The sequence below is a fragment of the Falco rusticolus genome, chromosome 2 (assembly GCF_015220075.1).
Source record: "Falco rusticolus isolate bFalRus1 chromosome 2, bFalRus1.pri, whole genome shotgun sequence".
NCBI classification, from domain to species: domain Eukaryota; kingdom Metazoa; phylum Chordata; class Aves; order Falconiformes; family Falconidae; genus Falco; species Falco rusticolus.
The window spans coordinates 106,038,550-106,063,535 of NC_051188.1; positions in this window are offsets into that span (position 1 = coordinate 106,038,550).

Genomic DNA, 24,986 nt, shown 5'->3' on the forward strand with positions numbered 1-24,986 from the left:
TTTCATTCTTAAATTATCCTACTGTTCTTTTTACAGTTCTGAATAGGCTGAGGTCTCTTTTATTTATCTCACAGGAAAAGATTATCCTTCCCTTATTTTCTACTCACTAAAAGTAGAAAGGATCCAAAGAAAACTGTGCTTTGGGGTAAAAGTGACCCTTTTTTGACCAAATCTTCTTTCCTTTGTTAAAGAATTTTGCTGATGCCAAGTCTGATGTGATGGTGTTTGTAGCACAAAGCTATTTTTAAAGCTAGAGGGAATTTGGAGTAGTGATTTCATGCTATTGCTAAGAAAAGATTTGTCTTTTCTCATTCATATGACAAATGCCTAACAGATGTGAGAAGATTTTTTTCCTTAGATTATAAATGATGGTGCTCTCTCATAACCCAGAAAATAATATGATGGCTGAATGAAACCCAAAATACATCTGTATAGTGCATCTCTCTCTTTCTAGTGCCTACATGTCAGGAAGGTGACTCACAGTCAATTAGCACCTCAGCACAGCACCCAGCCCCTGGCAGGTGGATGGGTAAGGAGGTGCTTCATCCTTCATTTGCAGTTCCTTTTGTCTTGCTGCTGAGTTACACCTCAGAACTTGACAAGCACAGGCCTAGCAGAATATTTTCCGTCCTTACCTTCCCCTGAATCCCTTATACTGTTAATCAAAAGACACAGATTTTCAAGGACACACCTACTATTTCTTTTAGGAGTGCTATCCATTTATATAAAACACAAATAGGTTTATATAGCTCTATATGCAGTTTCTTAAACTTGATTTAACTCGGACATTAATTGGCTTTTAAGATACTACTTTTCTGATCATAAGGGATTAAGATTTTGGCAACAAATAAAGAAACTAAGGCTTTGGAATTAAAAAACAAATCAAAACAAAACAGAGAAACGTTGAAAAAAACTGAAGACTATATGGTAGTTCAATAACATTTATTTTCTGTGGTTGTCTCTCTCAAATATTATTTCACATAACAAGACTCCTAATCACAGTTCATTGTAATGTTAGCTTTGCCACAGCACCATCTATGAAATGTCTCTTTCTGTTACGTTTCCTCCCATTTTCATTCTTGTTCACGTTGTCTACTCAACAAAGCACATAAAATGCTAATTTAAAAAGATCCTTTTTAAGGATGAACTATTAATATGCATAAGCATAAATAAATCTCACTTGCAGAGCTGAGAATCAGGGGGGCTGTCACTTAATAATCAAATAATACATACAATGTGTATGCAAAAGCATAGTAAAATATAAGCTCTGGGTACAAGAACAAAACTAGTTATTCCTACTTTAATTAGAAACATAGATCTCAATGATGTCTGTTACAATGTGCTATCAGTTCTCTAACAAAGGCTTTTCTCAGTTCTTTGGTCATGTGAGCTACCCCGTGTGGGTGTGCAGTCAATAAAACAGCTGCCTGGAGAAAGTCTATGTTCAGGCTGTAGCTCAACAATACAGCATCTCCCGCTTAAAAATTCTTTATTCTGGATTAAAAACATCTTAACAACATGATACAAAACTCTGTTCCATTATAAACTCACTGTCATGACTCAAGTTTATTCAGAATATTTGTTGAAGTTTAATATACCATGAGGCTTCATGTGAGGTTAGACCAAACCAGATCATTTGTCCTCCCATATCTGTTGTAGACAACTTGTTCCCTCCTCCTGCCTGCTGCACCCCTTAAGTCCTTCAGAATTCCTGCTGTTGCAGCTTGTGACCATTGCCTCCTCTTTCAGTGTGCACTTACAAGTCAACACTGGCTCTATCTTCCCTATAACTTGCCCTTGACATACTGAAGGAAGATGTCTGATAAAAGTAAGGAATAAAAAGCCTGGAAGAGGGCAGGGACACGGGATGAGGAAGTAGGTCTTCTTCCTTTCAGCCATGCCTCATCTGATTGATTGATTCCATTAGATGACTTCCAATTACCTACCTAGAAAGGCTGTTTTATAAGGAAAGAGAACAACTCTGTAATGACTGAGGAGTTCAACTCTAAAATCAGCAAGGCTAAAATCAGGATCCTCAAACTTAGAAACAAGGTTTCACCTCCAGAATGCAATGGGGAACAGAGGCGAGGTCTTTGAGATGGTGTCTACCTTCAATGATACTTCCACAGGGTGTGCCCCACACTATGCTAGCCAGATGTATCAGGCTGGCTTCCAAACTATTTTAACTACAACCATCAGGGCAAGTAATAAGTCTAATGAACTCAGCTAGATTGTTTCCTGTTTCAAGATTAATTTGATCATTACCAGTTTGATGACCTGTGCACAGCTCTTAAATTCTGTGCAGGTACACCTTAAGAGTTAGATCCTCAAAGACATTTAGTTACTTAATCCCTATTCGGTAATGTTGTGCAAGTTAAGTATCTAAATTTTTTTTAGTCAGAGATGTAAATACTACTGAGAAGTTCACCTGAAGGGCTACAGTCAGGATCAGTAGCTGATTTCCAGCATCAGAGACTGAGTGGGGGGAAGAGCCAGGAACACTGATAAACAAAAGCTCAGGATTTTTTTCCAGGTAAACATCTTAAATACAGCAATAACATGAAATATTGTCCAGTGCATATGCACTTAAAAAAAAAAAAAAAAAAAAAAAAAAAAAAAACGGAGGAAGAGGAGGGAGGAATTGTGGGTCATTTTTCAAACATGACTTTTGTCCCAAAGCCCAGCATTTTACTGCTGGTAATGACTAAAGTTCTTAGCAATGATGACCTGGTAGTTCAAAGGGGAGAAAGTGAATGCAAACAGAGGAAGGAAAAGCCCAGTCACTCTCCGTCTGGTCACTCCTGTCCAGGCAGAAACAGTCTCAGCATCCTGGAACATGACCCACACCCTAGAGAAGTCCTTCCTTCAGCTGGCATGGGCATAACACCGTCCAGAAACTCCATGCTTTCTCAGGCTGATTCCTATGGACTTTTTTGCTTCTGTAAGCTACAGCAACATTGAAAATCACTTTATAAAATGGGTCTGGGACCAGACTGAATTTGCCCCAGCGGATCAGATCTCACATCTGTCTGATGAAGGATCCAGTTCCTGACAGTATCAGGCATTTTGGAGGAAAGCAAGAACCCCAAAGTAGGTCGGTTCTTGTGACCTTATATACATATCACCACTGTTTGTATATCATCACCATGTATATCATCATGCTTTCTGCTGATTTAGTATTAGTTTAATTGCCGAAGCATTAAGTTTAACATGCTCTCAAATTTCTTATTCTTTGTAATTGTAACAATATTAAAGAAACACAGGAGAAGTTTCTCCTGAAGGTGTCCTTTTAAAACCACATGGACAGCACATTTTGCAGAAGTGCTTTGGCTTTACATGTGAGAAACCACATGTCCAAAAATCCCCAATTTATGAATGTCAATCAACCGAAATCGACCACATCCTTTGAGTCCATCCCTAGCAAGCACTGTAATACTCACACAACGCACTGCCAGTCTGCGCACAGAAGTTACACAGACCCGGCAGAATGTAAAAAAATTGGCCGGGCTCCAGTTTTCCGACTACCGGGAAGCAGAGCTGAGCCGTTTTTCCCCGCCCCGGGCAGGCGGCTGCCGGTGCCGGCGCTAAAGGTGCGGTGCTGCTGCCCCCCTGTGGGCACGCCAGACACTGCGCCGGGCCGGGCCCCGCGGCCCCGCGCCCCCGCGCCCCGAAAAACACTTATACCAAGGCACATCGCCGCAGGGAAGGCTTCCGAGCAGAGCGAGAGTAATCTTGGGAAGTGCTCTCTGCTCTGCTGTGCCTGTCCCATGCGTAACAGCAAAATATTTATCCAAAAAGTGGGTTCATTATTAAAAGCATCCAAAACCCAACAATCCAAAACTGTGTTTGAATAGTGTTGCTATCCTGGAAACATTCAAGATCACTTGATGTCAATGATAACAAAAGCAAAGCTTTGCATTTTGCTTTCACAGCTCTGATTAACTGAACACCATGTTTAAGTGACAGAACCATAGAATCCTACAATCATTTAGGTTGGAAAAGACCTTTAAGATCATTGAGTCCAGAGGTTAACCTACCGCTGCCAAGGTCACCACTAATATATGTCCCTAAGAGCCATACCCCCATCAGTATGAACTTCTTCTAAGTAAAATAAAGTTCAGCAGAGCAATTTACATGAAATACAGGAGAGGCAAGGGGAGCAGCTGGAAATCGACATACCACACGTACATTGGTCGCTCAACCGCTTCCCTGGGCAGACTGTTCCGAAGAGCAATAGCACATTCACTGAAGAATTTTTTTTCTGAAATGCAATCTAAACCTTAAGCATAACTTGAGGCTATTTGATCATCTCATATTGCTTGTAACATACGAAAAGAGACCTGTGCCCATTTGCCTACAAATCCTTTCAGGTAGTTATCCTTTCAGATAAGTTAACTCTTATCCCTCAGCCACTCCTCTTAGGGCTTGTGCACCAGACCCTTCAGCAGCTTCATTGCCCTTCTTGGGAAATGCTCCAGCACCTCCATGTCTTTTTTGTAGTGAGGGGCCCCAAACTGAACACAGCATTTGAGATGCGGCCTCACCAGTGCAGAGTACAGGGGGACGACCACTTCCCCAGTCCTGCTGGCCACACTATTTTGGATACAAGCCAGGATGCTCTTGGCCTTCTTGGCCACCTGGGCACACTGCTGCTGCCTCATGTTCAGCTGACTGTCGACCAGCACCCCCTGGTCCTCTTCCACCACGCAGCTTTCCAGCCGCTCTTCCCTGAGTCTGCAGTGCTGCGTGGGGTGGTTGTGACCCAAGGGCAGGACTCAGCACTGAGCCTTGTTGAACCTCACACAGCTGGCCTCAGCCTATCGGTCCAGCCTGATGTCACCCCTTCCTGGAACATTTGTTCAAGGGAACAAAAGTGCCCAGCAGTTCCACAATTACTTGACCTGTAAAGATGCCACAGACTGCTCATAGTGCAGACATCCCATCACAGACCAATCATCTCATTTTAATCCTGGGAATCTCTATAGCTTTATACATCAAACAACTGAACTACCTCAGCTATGGTGAGAATAATAAAACAACATATGAGAAAACTCAAAAAAGTATATATTTGTTTTCTTTCAGTCTGCCTCTATGTATGTATTTCCTGATTCTGCAGAAATACCACATCTGAAACATCACGTGAAGCTTTTCCTGCCCTACCTCACATACCTCTTCGCTGGAAACATAAAATCTTGAGTTGTTTCTAGCCCAAAAGTGTCTGAAAAGCAAACAGTTTGTTATGAGCTTACACTGATTTTAATGTTCATGAAAATAAACCACTGCAGAACTATGGATGAACCACTTACAAGAGCTCCACATCTCTTTGAGAAAACCCACCTGCATTTTGCAGCTGAGATGCCTTATAGGGAGTGATCCGATTGATAAAAGCTGAAGGACCAGAGCTAGTCAACGCTTTCTTGAGCGTTGCTTTTAAACAATACACAAGCGCACAACCATTGGCCTTCCTCTTCTTTACTTGTCAAGGGGCCATGGTTGGTTGAAGACCCCAGTGCTGCCAACAGAGTGACTTAAACCAGCCCCTTTGCCGGTTAACAGCAGAGGGTATGCTAACTCCCCTGGTCCCGCCCAAACCAAACCCCTGCCTGCCATGGGAGGAGACAGAGAAGGTGCCCACAAAGCATATAGGCAAACGGATGGGGTGGGTGGTGCAGATCGCTCCTCCCTTGGGAAAAGGCAAAACAGCCTCTGGGATTGACTTCACTCAAGGACCTGAGTGTACTTGGTGGCTAATGTGGAGGCATGGGGAGACCCGGTGTGGGCCTCTAGGAGACCAGTCACCAGCAGTGTTCCTCAGGGTTCCATTCAAGAGCCAGTTCTATTCCAAATATTTATCAACACTATTGATGCGGGAGCTCCATGCATGGGTTTGCTGACAACACCAGACTGGGAAGTGCTGTTGGCTCTCCTGAAGGACAAGATGCCTTGCACAGGAGTCCCGACAGACCGGAGCATGGGGCAATGATTGATGGCATGAAATCCATACCCGGTCATACTAACACACCCATGCCCTGTGCGCTGGGGCCCACGACATCCCACAGAAGGCAACAGTGCCCCTCTCATCTGCTGTGGTGGGTGGGGCCAGAACATCCCACATATGGCCACACTGACCCACCCCTCCATCGTGGCCTTGCAGCCAGGAGACCCCATATCTAGGGTCACACTCGCCCACCCCTGGCAGACGCTGCCTCTGCTCCTGCCTGGGGAAGGCAGGCGGCAGCTGACATGGGCTCAGGGGGCTGTCGCCCCTCGCGGACCCAGCAAAGGCGACCGGTGGTGACTGTTGGCAGCAGCGCTGGGTGGCCGACAGGCTGCTCCCCGTGCCTTCAGCCATGAGGCAGCGTGGTGCGGAACGGGGTCCTGTGGTGCGCAGCAGCCCCTCCCACGGGCTGCACCGTGGGGCATGGCCTGAAGGCCCTCCTGTGCACCAGGGCCACCAGGAGACGCAGAGCTCTTGTCCCCTGATGGAAACGGGCCCTGGGCACCGGCTGTGGCCAGCCGGCTGCTGGAGCAGAAGGCCTGTCTGTAGCATGCCCTGGAAGACCTGGAGAGACAACACGGTGCTCTGGAGGTAGAGAACCAACTCCTGAGAAAGGCAAGCTCTCCAGAAGGCTGCAAGGAGGCAGAGCAGCTCCAGCAGACAAGTGCTAAGCAGGCTGCCCTCACCCAGCAGCTGCAAGAGAGATGCAGGTGTCTGCAGGAGACCATCGAGCGCCTGACGACTCCCCCAGTGCCACTGCCCACCCAACGCACCGCTGGGGAACTGGGCACGCGATCCTTGCGTCAGCAGAGGGCTGGAGAGAGGAGAGAGGAAAGAGTCTTCCAGAGCAGAACATACACAAAGCACCCAGACAAGCATGTATCTGAGGACATGCCCTGTGCTTGCTGCTTGTGCTCCTTGGCAGCATTTCACCAACTGCTTCTTCCACAGGCTGCTTGCTCTCTGAAAAACATCGCACCCTGACCCGTCTCTGTTGCTCTTCTGAGAAAAGAAATAGTGCCCGGGCTTTCCTCCTTCCTGGAGCCTTGCACACATGCTCCTGTTCAGCCCCCTTCCCTCACTTCTTGTTCATCCTGTTTTCCTTGCCCCTTGTCCTGCTGAGGAGGGGAATGATGGAGCAGCTTGGTGTGCACTGTCATCCAGACAGAATCAATCCCCCACACTACCTATCTTTTTATCCTTTCTATTTATTTCTTTTATTGTATTTTCTAGTATTGTGTTGCAGAAAAAAAAATATAGCTTCTAGAACAATGTGCTTTATTGTTTTTTTCCCAAATGCACTTTTAATTAATACAATATATAAATAATAAATACTTCTATTGCTCTTCAGAGATGTATTGAGTGCAGTACATATTTCCACAAAGAGTAATAATACACTCTTAACAGATCAGTTTCATCTTTCTCTTATATTGTCTATGAAGATGTGACTTTCTGAAATGCTTTTTAAGAGTTTGTAACATACCCATAATCCTGAGCCATCAAAATTTTTGAGTGTCTGTTCTTTTTGGTCTCTGGGGTTTTTTGTTTACTTTTCTTTTAATTTTAAATCCTTTTTTTCTTAACATTCATTTTGACATTTCTCTTCTTTTGGGCAAAATGTATCATAGATCTATTTGTAGATAATAACCACTATCTAAACAACTCTAATTAAACAAAATTGTGCTGCACCTCAGCTCTAAAGCTTCTGTACAAAATATTGACTGTCTTTCATTTTGTCAAGTTCTGTATGTTTCTATAATACATATATGGAGTAAGAGTGTCTGATTAACAAAAAAATATGCATATTACAGGAGCAGCAATTTTTTATAACAGCACAGAAATCTGCACTCATTTAGGAATCTGTTGTCCTGTAACATATCAGCCTGTTTGTTCGAAAGCTGGATGTAGCACCTTGCTTATGCAGAGGCACAACCCAAAAAATAGGTATCAGAGTTGTAGGTCCAAGTGACAAACTTCAGTCCTGGTTGTCCAGAGTTTGGAACTCAAATTTTGATGAAGCCCAATACAGAAGGAAATGAGGAACCCACACAACTGAGTGTCAGGTCGGACGTTCCCTGAATATTACATAAAATCCACCCCAAAAGAATGAGAGGTCAGAGTGTGGCACTTTGGATATAGATTCATACCCAGATCCAAGCCAAGTATCTTATGAACACACCCACAGTTACTAATAAAAAGACTCTTCCTGCCTCGAGCCCTGTCTTCAGCCCCAGAAAAATGATGTAGCTCCATTTGTGTTTTAGCACAACCCGACCAAATGGTGATTGGTCTGTGTGAGATTTGGAGCACTGTCAAAGAGATTGGGAACACAAGACCTACAGGCCTGCACTCAGGATTTGGGTTCTAAACTCCAAAATCTGCTCTAAAAAATATTGTACAATTTTGGAAAAAAAATTACATGAAGCAATTTACTCTGTTTCATAGATGCTGTTTTGAATTGTGACATGACATATTCTGGCAGATCATGCTGTCATGTGAAACTCCTGTCTTTTTGCCCAATACCAACTGTTAGAAGTGACGCTGGCCTCTCAAGATCTTTCAGGCTGGAAAGAACAAATTTGGATCTGAGGTTGTCTTAGGAAAGGGGGCTTAAGTGGTTAACAGAAAGCATGTGTCATTTTCCACAGACAGGTTAGTTGCCTGTGGTCAACACCTTCTGGTTTGGTTTTGCATCTTTCTTGGTTTGTTCTCTGTTGTTAATTTCAGATATAACTTATTGTGTCATTTCTCTTCATCTTCTCATGACAAAGCAGTTTGACAGGAACTCTAAATCCAGGAATTCCCTGGATCTAAAGTTCAAGACAGCTTTCTAATTGATCCATCCATCCTGTGCTACAGTGACAGAAAAGGAGAACCAAAAATTATTCAACATCCCGTATGGCAGCCCAGCTCTGTATGGCAGCAGTTTTAGGGGCCGTTTAGATTGACTCCCGTGATTTCTGTCATCCTGGAACTTGTTGGTTGATCACAAGCTTGGTCTAGCATCGATGTACTCCATAAAAATGTTTTGCACTTCTGTCTGGCTTTCTTCTAAGGATTTTAATACACTTCACAGCCAACTGTTGTCTACATGATGCAGAAAAGTGTGACAGAAATTAAAACCGATTTGCCTGATTTCAACAGTTTCCTTGAGGACTGGAAATCACATTCATGTCCCAAGACAATCTTATTAATTTATCTGGAATTTACTTTCTACTAAGGCAGTTATTTCCCTATTTTGGTTTTTTTCCCCCCACATTGTTACTGTAAGTAATTTTTTGTTTCATCCACAGGAGGGCAGCAGGAAATTTAAAATCCCATATGATACATTGTGATACCGCAGGGAGCTATGCAAATTTCTACATTATATCGAGAGGAAAATTCCATTCAAAAATCTTCTTTTTCTCCCAAAACAGCATGAGGAGTCAAAGCATCATTCTTTTTTTGCTGGAATTAATTTTTTTGAGAAAATGGAATTTTAAAATGTCAAAATGTTTCATTCCATCTTACTCCGACAGCTTCTCCTCCTGAGCACATCACAGTTTGAGTGCTTAGAGTCACAGTCCTCCATATGAAATAGATATGAAATAGAGTTTTTCTTCCATATTGTTTTAACAAGAAAAGAGATGGCAGACAATGTGGTTAAGACCATGCCACACCTAGATCATAAAGGCCAACAGAAGCACAGGAACCCAGGCCTGCCTTACACAAGGCATTTCATCAGGTCACCCAAAAGGGATCATTACACAAAACAGATCATTGGAAACTAAGAATCCAAAATGCCTTGGCTTAGTCTGTTCCAATCCAGCATTAAATATTTTCTGGAGAGACAATTTAGAAGTGGAAGAAAAATCAAAATGTTCTTTGAAGAAAGCCTCCATCAGTGAAAAGTGTCCTGCCCATTGAAAAATACAACTATATGGAATTCCTAAAGATGTCCATTACAGAAGACGATTTTCACCAATATTCAGTTAACTGCACTTTGCAAAAGCTGTGAAATCCTGTGAGCACCAATGTTTAGGTTTATTTTAGTAAATGTGCATTACTAATTCCTATTCATACTGTCATACGAACACAAAGGAAGACATTCAGACATCATGGCATGCTGAGATAAAAGGTTTAATCCACTTGGGATTATAAAATATCCTCATTTATACCTATATGCTTTTTAAGGAAAATTAGACTGGCAGGAGATTGTTCAAATGGCTTAGACTACAATTTTTACTTGCATCTAATTACTTCAGGTCTATGTGGCATTTTTAATGAAAGAATATTTTCTTTACTGATTCTGGTGAGTCACAAATTATATACCGTGCTACAGCTCAGTCAAGCCATAGCTCAGTCTAGCTCAGCTTCTCACCATTGGTGCCTCTCATTTTTGCCAGTAAATGTACAAAGTAACATGAATGACACTTAAAGGAACATTGATGACTTTTCAGAACCAAAATCTACCTTATAAATATTAGAGTGCTATCAAAGCACTTATTTAATCAACAAGTACACAAGTTAGAAAGGGCTATGGCTTATATATTGTTCCATATTATCCAAACAAGCGTTATGTGAATAGCAATGGAAATAAGACCACTGCACAAAGAGCGAGCTATGGAAAGTGAGCTGCATTTGTTATACTGCTGTAAAACTCTCAGCGTCTGTTTGGTTGCTGGGCTTCAGAAAAGTCACAAACTGTATTGATTCATCTGCTTGAACAGAAGGGACTTTTTTGTTTCTTACAGGTCTTCCTTTCATATACCATGTCTTAAAGCCCTCACCAGCTCTATTCTAAAGTGTACAGCCCAGCAGAGACCTTAACATGTGTTCCAAAATATTATGTGTCCAAGTGTGTTCATATGAGTCTAGTCCCTTAATATTTCAGGTATACTTTGAACTGCCTCCTCATCACCTGTACTCCGATATATGTAAAATATTTCCATCTATTCATGAGCTTCTCTGTTCACAGTAGAAAACTGTGATATGGCCTTCATCCTGGGCTGATATCCCAGGCTTGGTAGAAGGGGTCTGAAACAAAATGACATTTTTAGTAGTTAGCTTCTCTGCAAATTGCTTAACATGTGATGCCTGAAGCCATCCTACAGGACAACATGGTGCCTGCATGCTTTTTTTTCATTGAAGTAATATGCCATTCCCTCACTCTGCCTCTTTGCACACCTTCCTTTGATGGCAAAACATTTCCTTGTCCTTCTAGCATTCAGGGTGAATTTTGTTAAGTAACCCAATGATAGGATTTGGCTTTGGGAACCTGTCAGAAAAAAAGCTGTGGTATGCAGCAGCAGCATCTCCGTTTCCCTTGCTATTTATACTAAACTGACATACAGCCACTGGAGTGACACAATTTATTTCTTAGGAATATGAACATTTCTCGTAATTAATTTTGTAGATGTTGACACAGAAATTTCACTCTGGCAGTCATTGTTGGACATTTTATATCTAACATCTATCTTATTCACCTCTAGGTTCAGTCACCTTGTAGCAATAGATTTCTATTTTCTAATGTCCTATACCCAAGCAAATATGTAACATGACCTTCTAAGTTTGCCTGTGCACTAGATGAAAGGCAGCAATAGACACGTTAAACTGTTTTTTTCTGACTAGTAATGATTTAGCCTGGATCCCCAAATCACTGCCAAGCAACAAGAAAGCACATATTTGGTATGCTTGGATTGATATTTCTCAGTTTAGACAGCAGCATTTGAAGCTGCATTGTCAGTGGAAAGTACAAAAAGCTTAACTTGACTGAGCCCTTTTAATGAGCCCTCAAAGATGTCATACACTGTCTGTCCAGTTCTCAAGTGCACGCTCTGACATATCTAATAGCTAGTACTTTTGACAGAACAGCCAACTAAAGTCCCTATGGGCCTTTCATATCACAGCATCAGTGCTTAGCTCCAAGTACGCAGGAGCTGCCATAATACATCAAACACAGGGTCTGCCTGGTCCAACAGCTTGTCCCTCGCACCACCTGGCACTGGAAGCCTCAGAGGAGTCTCTGTAGTGGATAGTTATCAGTAACCTCTCCAACAAGGGCTTCTTCTGACCTCCAGTCATTCAGCGACTACGTGTGCATGCGTGACTATTTGTGTATGAGTCCATATGTCCCACACACAGGAGTTTGAAGTTTGCTTGCAACTTGTTTAGTGCAACTTGTGAGTCTCTTCATGCTGTTATAATGGAAATATTTTTGTTTCTCCACTTGTTTTTAAATAAGTTGTATAAGTGCCTAAACATTATTGTATCTTTTGGCAGAGTTCCACATAACAACTCTGTCTTGTGTGTAATCAGCTTGCTATTGTTAAACTATCACGCTTTATTTTAGGGGAGAGGAAATGTCTGTAGCCTTTGTACATCCCATACACCATCTTTTACTAGACAGTATGCCTTTGTTCAGCCTTCTTACATTTGCTGTACAGTGCAAAGCATTCTGACCTACTCATTCTCTCACTGTATAAATTCATTAACCAATTGTCTTGATCAAGTTTGCTGCATTTCTCAATATTGTCTTATTTTTTAATATTTTATTTGCTATTTCTGTTTGAACTTTTACAATGTGACTAGAAGTCAGAGAATACTTGGGATGGCTTAAGCAGAAATTACAAAGCCTATGCATACATAGTGCTAACTTACAGAAGGAGATAAATTTCATAGTTCAGCCAATCTGAAAGAAGAAAAGGAATGGCCTAGTCCGTACTCACTGATGATCTTATTCTTGTTCCTCAAATTGACAGTCATTCTTTCTTACTCTCTAGTCCTTGTTCTTTCTGCTTCAGAGCTGAATAATCAGCCCTATTAAAACCATGGGAATTTTGCAATTCAACACAGCCAGAATTTCACACTTCAGGTGAAGATGCTGGAGAAACTGGAACATCCTCCACTCAATAGGCTTTTGAAGCACCGGGATACCTAGTTCCAAAGGTGCCTAAACCATACCTGTGCCTGCAGCTGTCTAAGGTTTGAAAGTACTGTGCAAATAAGCATCCCAGACTAAATGTGAGCCAGTGACCTCACTTTTCACTCCTTCCCTCAGCTGCACAGGCAAATGTAAAGTGACAACCTCACAGCATACCCACGACATCAGTTTCAGGCACAATTTCAATTACAGATTATATAGTTTATATTAAACTGATATCACATAGGATATTCAAGGACAGAAATCCACATATTTTTTTTCTGTGCAGGGATACCAAACCCCTTCTATCGGGACAAATAAATTTGTTATAATTTCCTGCAAATTGAAGCCTTTTCAAGAAGACGCAGTAAGGGTCCTCTCTTCTGAATTGGTCTCATGTTTAGACCGTTTGCAAGAGGTGAGAGATACAGATCTACAACCTCTCAGGCAGAGGCAGAACGTTATTCTATTTTTTTTTGTTATCTCGGCAAGAATTTTAAATACTGAGGTATCAGATAAATAAAGTTACTGTATGTCTTGTTACATGCACTTCATATAATAGTCTCTTCTTCACAGAGACTTGGAGAGAGCTTGATGAATTGGACTTGTGAAACACAATACATTGTTTAAGGCCAAGACAAGAGCAGACCCACTTGTTTTTCAGTGTTTTCTGTGGCTGTCTCCTGCTCTGCATGCATTTACATCATCTCAGGCACCTAGTTCTTCTCATGCATCACAGAAGAAGCCCAGGTTCCCAGCTGAAGACTGTGATTTTTCTGGGAGAAACGAGGTGCCCTCAAGGTTAGATGTTGCACTACTACATGTTGTACAGTCAGATGCAGTTCTGTTTACAGCTTTTAACTTGCTTGAAGTAGTAGTAGTAGTAGTAGTAATACTAATAATAATAATGCAAAGAAGAAACCACATGTTATTAGATGGATTTGTATGACTAGGCAAAAAAAGGCTAACACCCCAGACCCATAAGCTCTCCCAGTATAATTATTCCTTCTCCTTACAAACCTTGCTGGCTATATTCTTAGCAATAATGCAGTCTCACCAGGAGATTTGGAACAGATATAAAAAAAAGATATATCATTCTTTTTTAAGTAAATCAGGCACAGGCAGGTTCTCTCCCTTAGCACCTAGCTTTGTCAAAGCTCTTGGACATTCCTGGATGCTGTAATATATCACCTCTTGTAAGATCTGATATTGGACAAAAAGCACTTTGCTTTTGCTGTTAGGTATACAATAGTTAATCCTTTTTACAGAGGTCTTGCATTTTTCTCCAGACTAATGACCATTAGTTGCTGTATACTAGAAGGTAACTCACAGTGCAGAAATAATGTACTTGGATGGCTGAGATGCAATTTAATTATGTCAACAGCAAGCAAGCAATGTTCAACCCCATAAGCAGTAATGCTACAAATGTACTATACAGTACAAAATAATTCTATGGACAGCTTGGATCAAGCTCTGCTTGCATTTGCATCATTTTTGTGATGGTGACATCCTTGCATCAGAACAAGTGAAAACAGATTCACTTATCTTCTCCTAGATGATTAACAATAAGCAAACTAACGAATTCCATGTAAGTATCACTGTGCTTTCATTCACTGGATGCCTATGAAGGAACATTTGCATTCAAGCCAAGATCTTTGCTTGAATGAAAAATTATCCCCACTGGAATCAAATGAGGCTATTTGATATAAGTATAGAAATCAATTTAGTATCTCTCTCTGCTGAGGGACTCTGAGCCTAGGCTTGCTGCTGTTGAATTCATTGGATAGATAGGGCTCATTATCCTGTCCTTGTAGGAGATTACAGACTACTTCTATGGTCCAGCAGAAGACTTCTCGTTGGCACCAAGACCTAAATGCTCTGATAAGTGACTTTCATTTCTGCAGAGGCATAATATTACAAACTCTTCTAATGTTGTTTCCAATGCCAGAGCAAAATTCTGCCCTCAGTCTTTTGGGCTATGGAATCGTGCTGTGGCTGTGTGAAGAGAGTTTATCTTCAATATGATTTTCTTCACTTCCCACTGTTTCAGTGAGAGGAAATTGCAATTAATCTACTTCAATTTCAAAAAAAGAAAAAAGTAATTACAAAAATTATAGTAATTGGGGCATTCAGCTGCACTTCAAAGGATATTATTTTCTTCAGCATCCTTGCTGAAGTGTAGTTTCAGATTTCCTAATTAAATGCCCCCCTCCCCATTATTAATCTTTTTAAAAAAAAATCTTAAAATTGATTATTGCATGATTATGAAGTCACTGAAATCTAAGGATATAAGTCAATGACTCTGTTATATTCAATGGTTCTTGATCTTAAGAAAAAACCAGAAGTTGTTTTCCATTTAGTTGATGTAAATGAAAATATTTTTGAGCTTCCTGCAAACCCAGGGCCTAAACTGAAATTTCACTGAAATTACAGGAATTTTTTCCTTAAGTTAAATGGCTTAATGTAATAGAATGTAATGTCCAAAAGTGTCACGAGAATAGTGCTTCCATGAACAACAGAACTATTAAGCCAGGTTTCCTACAGAAATATGTCCTTTTCCTTTAAATAACCTCTTCTCACTATTACAGCCCCAGTTCCCTCCAGTTCCCTCTACCAGTCCCCTGGGCAGGGGATAACATGCAGCAGTGCACTGATTGCTGCCAAAGAAAATGGGTAACACTGTTCTCTTGCGTTTTCCTCAGTGGGAGAATTAAGGTCTCCTGTTTGAGCATTGGTTTTCACCAAGCTAGTAGGGGCATGGTATATTTGAGACTTTGACACTTCTCTTCATTTTGGTCTCAGCAGGTTCAGAAGTTACTTGATGATAATGACAATAATAACAATAATGTGATACAGTTAAAAATACTCTACACACACTTCTAATATCTACCTTTTTTTGGTTTCTGGTGCCATGCTACCGTGTCACTGCCCCTCTGATTCTCAAGACCAGTGGCTTCAATCTGGGGGGAGGGTATAGTGAGCCATCAGCATCCCAGCTCCTTCACTAGGACGAGCTTGATGTTGATGGTATCTTCTTCCCCACCTTAGGATCTGCTTAGAGTTATTTTTATATATTTGCTAACATTTTCAAACCTTGCTTTTCTTCATTTGTCTGCAGTCCATGTTACATTTCAATTTACTATATATGGTGTGTTTTACATAGATCAGACATTTTTTCTTTGTGCTTTTCGTTACCCTAAAAAAAGTTGTGTTTAGCTCCAGGTCTGTATTTCTGTAAAGGACTGTGGGTGAGCTGTGTATAGCTAAGGGGCCTCCAGGGCCATGCTGTGCCCTATCTCTGATCAGCCCACGCCTGTGCACCTCTAAGCAGTGTCCTGTGCTCCACTTCTGAAGGCCTCTGCTGTTATACCAGGGCTGTGTTTCCTTACACCGTGTCTTTGTGTTAGTCGTAAATATTTTGTTCCATTCAGAATAACTGCTTGTGACTATTATCTGTCATACCACACAAGATAACCAAAGATAAAAAAACGCGCATAGTCACCTAGTCATTAGAAAGATTGCTGTCACATCTAAAACACACAAAGACAAAGCTCCAGAAAAGTCAAGACAAGTTTAAACAAAACAAATCTGACAAGCCTTCGTCCCGAGGTCTTGCAAAATCAGTACAAATCCCATTGCAAGTTACTAGCAACAGTGTTTTTATGAAGCTACTAGGCTGCAGTACAGTCACTGAAACCTTTTTTCTTTAAAAAAACAAAGTAACATGGAGAAAGGGAAGTAGTTAATTTCCTTTGTGAATTGCCTGTTTTCTTTACCATACTTCTATGTATGTCATTTCTAAGTGACTTTCAGCAGGGAAAAAAACATTTAAAAGGCTGGCACAGGTAGGAAGCTAGTCTGAGTACAAAACAGAAAGCAACATTAACAGAGGTCTCAGAGGCATGGCAATGAGAGAGGCAAACAGCAAGAAAAGTCACTGCAGCCCTTCTCCTCACTTCTCCTTACATTTAGTGTTTACAGATTGTTAGTCAGCTAATGCTCCTCCGGTTTCACCTGCAGGTGCTGCTCCCTGGTTTCACAGTGTTGCCACAGAACGTCAGAGACCTCCCCTGGGAACTGCAGATCTTACTGGACTGCCTTTACTCACCCCACTCAGACTAATATCCTAGATCTGATTTTTTCACATGTTCAGGTATAGCCCAGACCACATGGGTCATGTCCAGGTCAGGTGAAGGGCCCATAGGATACCAGGATCCAAGGCAAGAGACAGCAGGAAAAGCTGTGAGCAGTCCCTGGCTTGCTTTAGACCTGTGAGCAGGCTACTGCAGCCCAGAAAAGGCTGCAGGGGCTCAGGTGTGCCTAGAGGTGTTTTGAAACACAGGGAAATACTCCAGTACATGAGGGTTTCCATACCAGATGATCATGCTGTAAACATGTCTTGGGTGCAGGGAGTCAGCAGAAACAACTGACCTTCCCGTTCCAGCGCACTGGTACCCATAAACTCCCTTCCCACCACGCTGAGCCAGTGAGCCTGGCTATTTTTCATGCCCACACACCTAAGGCATAACTGGCTGCCAGCTCAAGCTGCCATTGCCTGAGCTGCTTCCAGCCTTCCTGCTGCTGACCCACGGCACTCACTGGCTGACTGCTGTTCCATGTCAGGCAACAAGATCTTCCCTTTGACACAGGTCGTGGTACTGCCAGGTGGGTATTAAAAAAGGAGGCATGACCAAGCACTGGCCTCCTGGGGATGAGCCATAGGCAAAAAGCTCCCCAGAGGCTCAGCTCTTGAAGAGACCTTTGAATCAGGAGGGAGTTGCAACTGCATGCTAGTAATTTCCTACTGATCCCGTTTCCATAATTGGAAAATAGATCTGTTGGCCCTTAATAAGGATTTTATGCTAATCCTTCACAGAGACTAAGGCAGGTACATAAACACTTCAGGTAGATGAGGGCAAAGGAATTGGCCTGGGAGAGATCCCTGGCAGGAAGAACTTGCATATTTCCTTGGCATTTATTTAGTTTCCAACCTGGAATGTACTTAAAAGTCTAATATGAAATAAACAAAGTTTTGGGAAGGAGCAGTTGACTGTGAAACGATTTAAAATTAATAGGCACTGCTTTTCATGGCCTTTTGTGAGATGTAACATTGTTGAGGCTTCCCCATATCCTCAGAAGGTCCATTTAGATTGAGTGCTAACTCCCTACAGTTTTATGGACTCTAAAACCTCATCTCCAAAACTAGTGAATCACCAATTAAAACCTGTAATGGCAACTGCAGCAAAGAAGCCATGACAGGTAGTAATAAGATCTTTCTTGTCTAAAGAAGAAAATGAAAAGTGCATTTACTTTCAAGAAATTGTCATCCTCACAAGACATTAAGAACAGCTTACATCAAGCTCCATGTGGAGCAGATGGAAAGAAAAATAATACTTAAGCTTTGGGAATGAGTCCCCTGTGGGGCTGATGTGCTGGCAAGATCTGGTTCATTATTTGTGGAAATGTATCAGGGAAAAAATTGAGTGAGCCTCTGTTGCATTTTCTCTAATTTAGCTGCAGTAAAATGAGCTGCAGTTTTATTCCCTCTTATAAAGTTGTGCACCAGAATCTAAGCTTTTATCTAAAAGCTTTTATCTACAACAGATTATGTTTCAGCACCTCTGCTGTGAAGAAAGTCTTCAAAATGGCACCTTAGTCTAAATCAATAGAATAACATTCTCCTTAAGCAGCAGATATGATTTTTAAAAACAGACACAATTTTCAGTTTTACTAATTTTTTTTCACACTGCTGAGTTATTGTAAAGGTTCATCAGAGGGCAAGGACATGGCCCATGCACAGATGTCCTGTTCTGAGCTCAGCTACCTGTTTTCTCCTGGCTTTCCTTCAGTCAACTGTGTCTGATGCAGAACTGAAGTATGGTGCACAATGACCAAGCCTGCTTCTAGAGGTCCACAACCCCTTTCTTTTGCAAATACATATCATGAGACACATCATTGTTGAAGTTTCCTGTACACAAAACATGAACTGAAGTAAGATTGGGGGTTTCTTGTCTCTTGCTCCAGTTCATTTACCACAGTCCACACATCACCAGCTTCAGAAGAAAAAAAAAAAATTATTGTGTTATTCTACCTACTCTTATAACTTACCCTACCAATGGCTAATAGTTAACTGTAAATTTATGACCAATTTTGAAATGCAATAATCAATTCTCCTGTGCTTTTATTTTTATTCACTATATTATGCAGAAAATCTGTCTTGCTGAATTTTTTGTACAAAATGTACGAAAAATGTACATCGTTTTCACAGGCAATTCGATGTAAATTTATTACTTTAAGTAAAAACTAATAAATAAAATATATTGCTATATTAAAATTCAGTTCAGAGTTTCCTGATGTTGTAAGTATTAAATGTAAAGTTCCTTCATACTTTTTTTAATTACATATTATGTTATTTAGGCAATTAATCTTTATTTCTCCAAGAAGGCCGTGTTCATAAAAGGACATTTATTACATCCCCAGCCTAGTGCCATGCAGAATTGGAGGAAGACAATGTGAATGACAGCTGCAGGGTTACGCTTGCAGGAAAACTCTATAAATAGAGCAGCTAAACTCAGGGACACACCTGCTGCTGTGCTTACAACACTCAATCCTCATAACAAGGTGCTAAGTATCATGAAGTAGAAAGCTCACAGAAATCACTAGGCATTGAGATGAACCATGCCTATACTGCAGAGGCACAGGTAAGAGTAATGCTAATGCTGCTGCAAAACCCCTGAAACATGTTCCTTTGAAGCATGCTGAAACATTGTGTGCTGGCCTCCACGGCACGGCTCACAGCGCTTACTTCTCTATGCTAAAAATAGAAGACAAGAAGGTGGCTTGTGAACCATGCCACCATCTCCAGTGCAATGTAAGAGGTGTATAAATGTGAGTTTCTTCCATAGTGCTTCCAAAAGCACCAGCTCTTCCCAAGAGCAAGCTTCCTGGGTAACTGGCAGAGTGAAAATTCCCTCAAAACCAATATTTAAAGCCAGTATGTAGATCTTCATAGAAAAATCCCCATCTAAGCACCTTCAAAAGTTCAAAATTTTCTTTTCTTGCCTGCCAGTTTTTCAATGAGTACAGTGCACTCGTGCTCTTCATTAAGATTTGAGAGCCTGCCCTTTAGCTTAAAGAGAAATTAAAAACGACATATTTCCCAGGAACTGGTAAATAAATAAAAATGTCAGGCAGTGTGAGAAAAGGGAGGCTGAAATGTGGAAAAAGAAAAATTGGTGAAATAGATATTACCTGCACTGTAGCTTCATCTCCTTTTGTGTGTTTGTGTATGACATGATAATGTTAAGGACAAAGGACCTCAGAAATAAGACAAGAACAGAAAACTTCAGTCAATGAATCCAACACCCTGCTCTCACAGATACTTACATCTTCCATAAACTTGTGAAACTCCCATCTGAAAACTGTCTAGGTTTTTCATCACACTGCTTTAATTAGCTCACTTTTTCTGACTATTAGAAACATTCTGCTAGGTTTCAAGCTGAAATGTACTGTGCCAGTTTACATACATTTGTTTTCATATAACCACTGTTCTTTGGTGTTCAAGCCTTTTCCATCGCATTCATCTGTTCATTGTAGGAAAAAGGAGCAATCATATCCCTTCAGGCCTTCCTATTGCAAGCTGAACAGAACAAAAGCTTACCTTCACACTTTTTAAGAAAGAACAGTATAATTAATCAGAAGGGAGACACATAGGGGAAAATCCTAATTCTGTCTAGAATAACAGCAAAACTATTGTTTATTTTACTAGGATCAGAATATTATCTATCACAGCCAGACAGGTGGTCGATAAACTCCTCATAGGTCAAATAAATCAAAGGCACAAACCAGAGATACTGTTAAATGCAGAGGTATGTATTAATCTTATTATGAGGTTGTGTTTAGAGTAACTTCCAGGTGTATGAAAGGGGAAGCGTAACCAGGACTTCTCTGCTAAGTCAGAGGCTAAAACCTTTATGAATCGTATGAGACAAGGGAGCTGTGAATGCTGTTAGCTTTTTCCCAGGATGGAAGTAGGTCTGGAGCCTTTCATTCCCAAAAGAAGATGAGGGATGGATGCCAGTGGCTCTGTATGGAGACTATGGGCTGCTGCACATGTGGAGCACACAACAGTCACATTCAGCCTTAGGTTTTGCTCACACTTGACCTACTGGCAATGTAAATGCAATGAGTTCATCTCTTTGCAAGTATTTCATTCATTTCCAAAGATTTATTGTAGTTTCTGTTAGTTGCATTGGGTTATTTTTATTAAAAAAGAACAATTTTCAATACTTTAAACTTTTAGATCTGTAAGAAAAGAACAGCTGGAAAACATCTTGCATCTCCCATAAAGACAGGGTGGTATGTTCCAAATAGATCCAAAATGATAAATTATATCATGCAAATATTCCATAAATAAGAATGGCAGCTCTCCACATTTAGTTTTCTTATAGTTATTCTGGCCTTTACTGCTGTTACTAGGAGACGTAAACTCACTCAGGACCTAAGAAGTGTCTGAGAGTTTTACAGTATTGATTGGAGGGGTGTTTTGTGGCGATCACTAGTAAATCAAGCCCAACAGCTATTATGCCTTCCATGGCTTGACAGGGTCCCATGAAACCTACTTGGAAGCTTATGGAGTTCTCTTTTTCCTAAGATGATGGAAGGAACTGCATTTAGAAGAAACCCACAAGTGACTTCCAAACTCGAGGAAATAGCACAGGTCAGGCAGTAAAGAAATAAAGCAAGAAAAGGTGGACATAAATAAAAAGCTGCTGGCAGAGCTGGGTGCTATGGTGCTTCATTATCAGTTTCCCAGGGAGAAATAATTTTGTGCAGCAGGTCAGGGTTGAAGGAGGAAGAGAAGGCAGGTTGCTCTGACTGGCATCCCACGAGTATGCATGTGTCATCTCGATTTAAAATTAACATCATTTGGGGAGATTGACTTGTAAGTTACATAGTGCTTTATACTAATCAAAATACGTGAAGAAAATTAACACAAAATCTTTAGTTCTCCTCTAGGGAGACACTTTTTAGCGTTGTTTCCAGTTGATTTAGCTTTTAAATGAGTAAGGTTATAATTGGTAATTAAGCTGGCTGCATTTTGGGCATACAAATGAAGATGAAAAGTGGAGTTGCAGCTTCTGAGGGGAAAATGAGAGCAAGCATATGGGAAGCAAATGAGGTTAATATGACACAATTCACAGCTTCATTAACATCAGCATGCAAGTCAGGCAGGCTCCCCTTGATGTTAACACTGTACTTGCTGAACTTCATGATCAGGTGTTAAGTTCTGTGACAAGCTTAGAGAAAACAAAGAGGTTGAGCATAGCTGCTAGATGAGAAAATACATAAAAATAAAACACTCACAAGCCTTACTCATACTCTGAAAGGTAAAGATAAGCCAAAGACACACTACTGAGATGTGGAAGACCTGGAGCCATCCAAAGCTTAGATGACATATGAATCAGGGTTGTGTCTGCTACAATTACAAAGCAGTCTCAAATGTCACTATTTCTTCCATTTTGTACAATAAAACACTTTAATTTTGTGGCTCATCAAATTTTCTGTATTAACACACTGATTGAGAAGCCAGGTGATTTGCAGCAAGAAACAGGAATTTTCCATACATCCAAGTGAGAGAACATACAAAAAATGAGAAAGATAACAACTGAATAGACTAGTACCCTCTGGGCCAAAACCCACTGAAATTTAATCCTTCCACTGAATTTATGAGGTTTTATGTGAGTGGGCTGTATGAGTATCTGGTGGCATCAAAATCTGGGATACTCATGATAGAATTCACTTTCCAATAGCGGGCTGTGACCTTCATTTTTTCTGTCTATATCTTACTAGTCCTTACAAATATGTTCTAAAAATTTTGGTTCCTTCTACCTCTGTTTATTCAGGTGGTCCCCTCTAGATTTTGGCATTAATGTCTCCCTGGGTATTTTTCCCAATGTGAGCAGTCAGAAACAGCTGCATTCGGGATCCCACCATGTGCAAAACCAGTAGCAATTCAGAAGAAAATCACTGTAACGTAGCCTCTCCTACACTCAGTAACAATTTGATTATAGTTATGAAATAATTTCAAAATGTTAAAGATCCATAAAATCTCCAGGTCAACGATCTTTTTCTGCTACGTTTTTTATAGCTTGTACAAAAATGTGCCCTAGATAAATATATCAGGAAGGATAGTGAATGAGTGAGCTAGATTTTTAAAAAAGCTCTAACCAGAAATATTAAACCCTGTCAGAGCATCTGGCAGACTTGTGAAATGTTAGGTCTGAATCCTGTACGTCTTATGAATATAAACAGCATCTAAGTAAACCTGCACCGAAAAGTAAGAGAACTTTCGTTCAGATTTTGTTCACAGTCCTCAAGATTTCATCAGCCAGTTGTTATCTTTCCCTTAAAAAAAAAAAAAAGAGTAGCAATGCTATTTGACACACCTGATCACAATTTTACTTTGCCAAGAAACATCTTAAGAAATAAATTTCAGTTTCTCACTGTGAGATCATTCCATATGGCCAGCATGTATCATTCCACTTCCACCCCATCACCTTCACCCGCACCCCCAAAAAAATCCCCCAAACAACCCAAAACCAAAACTGTTTTAAGGGGTTTTTCTCTGTATGGGCAAGTGGAGGGGGGATTGAGAGAGAGAATCAAAGAGAGACAGCAGGTAGAGTATGGGAGACAGAGGAAGAAATAATGATAATATCTTCCCCATTTGTGTCTGCTTTTTGCAGCCCGTGTCCTCGGCTGGTACAAAGCTGACTTTCAATTAGGAGATGTTGCATCACTGTGATGTAAGAGGTGGCCTTGTGGGTTGCAGATAAAGTTAAGAAGTTAATAACTGCATTGCCAAAAGATATATCTGGTCATTTTATGTTTCAAATTGCATGCTGATTTGGAAGGTTACATACTGTTTTACTGAAAAAGAGCCAGAGCTACAAGCTAGTTACTGTACAGCTTGCTCAAGTAGGTCAGCTCTATTATGCTATTACCGTGCCGTGTCTATCCTTTTGGCTGCTCTAGTCCATGGAGTATAGCTTTTGTTTACAGAACATAATTTTATACATGAGATATATTTAGAACTAGAAATCTCCCATTGTTCCATTTACCTTTAAGTCTTGACAACCCAGCATTTGCAAATTTTTATTCTTTTCTGAATGTTATAATGTGTGTCATATAACATGGAGAATTGCTTGTGATTCAACAGTCCAAAATGTTTTGCCTTTTAAGCTGCTGCACAGAAGAAAGAATCATCCAAGCTATCCAGAAAATCACCCTTGATTTGGGATGATGACAAATACCTTTATTGGATCAGCCACATCATTGAGTCACTGCTCACAACATGCAAAGTCTGAAATATATAACAATTATAAAAATTGGTCAATTATGTGGTGAAGTGACTGAATGCACTAGCCTTATTTAACTGATCTTTAATGGAGAAGTCACAAGTTTCTATTCAGGTAATAACATCAAGTGTTACTACGACACAATGCATTTTGCAAATATGCTACTGCAAATATTCTACTGTTGAGCAGACTCTTGGCTTCTTGTATACATGAAAAGGCTGCCCTAACTTGAAGATTAAACAAGTCAACCAACAGAGGATACTAAGGATGTCTAGGCTGAAGAGGACGTTGAACTAATCATTATTGCAAGCATTCCTTTACATAGACTTCTGTATATGTAGGTAACAATTTTTTAATTAATTCTCTACCCATTTTAACTTGTTCTATATTATTTTCATGTATTTCTAGATGACATCTAAGATGAAGACATTTTGGAGACGGAGGATAAATTTTTTCCCAGAAATTCTGAAATGGACAGAAAATTAATTACAATATAGTAGATGCTGAGAGAATAAGCAGAACTACCTTACTCCCTTCAAAAAAATCAAACTACTGTTTTAAAATGCAGAGACAGGGAGCTTTGTGGTGTGGTAGTTCCATGAAGGAAGTCGGCACTTATGCTGCCTTTTACCTAATAATTGGTGAGATGGCCCTCAGAGAAACATGGCTTTCAGCTGGCTGCTCCCCAGCCAGGAAGAATAAAACAGAAAATCCCACCCTAGCATAG